Below are 1,845 nucleotides of genomic sequence, written 5' to 3'. Positions count from 1 at the left end.
TAAAAAGCTCCAGATTTAAAGAAGAAAAGGGCAAAAAGCCCCATTGAAAGTGTCTACTGTTAATGCTGTAATTTGCAAGGGACTGCTTTGTTGAAAACTTTTTCTGTGAGCATTGAAGGTGGTGGTAAGCACTTCCACTGGTGCTTCTGTGTAATAGTTACGGGGTGGGAACAATATCTTTTCTTGAGAGGTTTTATTATGGTTACCAGATGGTTGCACTTTTTTTTTTGATTAAATGGATTTGCCACAATGAAATGTCATAACATTTATGACATGATATTAAAAAAAGTGTATTTTAAAGCCAAGTTCTAGATGGATTTTTAAAAAAGAAATCTTGGTTATAAACCCAGTCTAAAGGGAGCTCTGTCCAGTGTTGTAAAGACAACATAATGTAACCCATATTTATATTTTTATAAAATACCTATTAAGACTGTGAATCTCCTGTGTGAATTGCTGAGTGAGTTTAAGAAAAGTATTGTTCCTTTCCAGCTTCCTGGAGCTTTAGACACGCTGAGATTTGTGGAAACTGTACATCGGGGAAGGGGGTTTGCTCTGAAATTGTGAGTTGATGTATTTTTACATCCCTTTGTATTTTACTGAAAAGCTGCTGCCCTTCCTAGTCCCTAGAGTTTCAATATTCTATGCAACCCCCACACCCTGTCTCTCTTTATCCTGAGAAGTAAAAGGGATGCAGAGCGATTCAAATTGAAATGAGGGTCCCCCACCCCCCTTGTTGGCTCTTAGTGCTGCTGACCCTTCACGCCAAAACGGGGAGTACAAGAAAAGAGGCAGGTGGGGGAGGCGCTTTCGTGCATGACTGGTCACCTTACGGCAGTCATCCTTTTAATTATTATTATTATTTTTGTAAGAAGAATATATTGATAATGTCAGTGAAATAAGCAGACATTGAAGCTGATGCACAGATTGCTCCAGAAAGGAGTTTTTCTGTAGATTTTTCTTTAGATGCGAATACCTTTTTTAATTATGTTAATTAATGTTAAGAATTTTTAGGCTTATATTGAAGCTGTATGTGGGTCACTATATGATCATTTCTAACTGGATAAAGTCTGTACAGTACAGCATATTCCTGAGTGTATGATATAGATGTGTAGCCCCAGAGTGCGAAATTTATAAATAAATTTTTCATTGATCTTTTTATAAAAAAAAAAAAGTCGCTTTTTTGTTTGTTCTTTTCCCTACCCGGTCATCAGTGGAGCTGCGGTTTTGGGAGCATGGCTGTCGCCCACGTCCCGGGGACAGTTTGGCTGCTAGAGGCTCTGGGGGTAAAACACCAGGGGGAAGCGGGCCATGGGCCTCGATGCAGCCATGCGATGGGGGGTGGCTGGCTGCATCCTGTGGGTCCTGATTTTGGCACGGTGCACACCAAGCTGACCACTGTGGGCCACGTTAGCCAGCTCTGGGTTCCTGRGATGGCCACCTCATTGGTGGCCGTTTGGTTTGGACATCCCCATCCCAGTGTTTGTTGCTGGTCATCGGTGGGAAACGCAGCCTGGTAGCTCTTCTGACATTAAATATCTCCCCCAAAGGGTTGCTTGCGTGGTGGATGGGCTGGTTTTCAGCACAGCTCCTGAAGTTTGCAGGGTGTACTGCCCCTTCCTATCCCCTGGAGAAAACACCTCATAGGTCTAGGTCCTGCAGCGTGCTGATCTTCTTCATCCCACCCTGTGTCTGCACATGCCAATCACTCATTTATAGATACATGGATGAGGACTCTGGAGTGCCCAGGCTTAGACTGAAGTCCAGTGTCAGCTTAAGTATGGAGGCTTTAAAGCGTTGATAAAAACAAGATGGGAAAGTCCCCCATTCCAGAGGAGCAAGTTGGGA

The sequence above is a fragment of the Rhea americana genome, unplaced genomic scaffold (assembly GCF_003343005.1).
Source record: "Rhea americana isolate MKP2758 unplaced genomic scaffold, rheAme1 scaffold_273, whole genome shotgun sequence".
In the NCBI taxonomy this organism is placed as follows: domain Eukaryota; kingdom Metazoa; phylum Chordata; class Aves; order Rheiformes; family Rheidae; genus Rhea; species Rhea americana.
The sequence above is the reverse complement of the archived record's forward strand: the minus strand, read 5'-3'. Positions refer to the sequence as shown.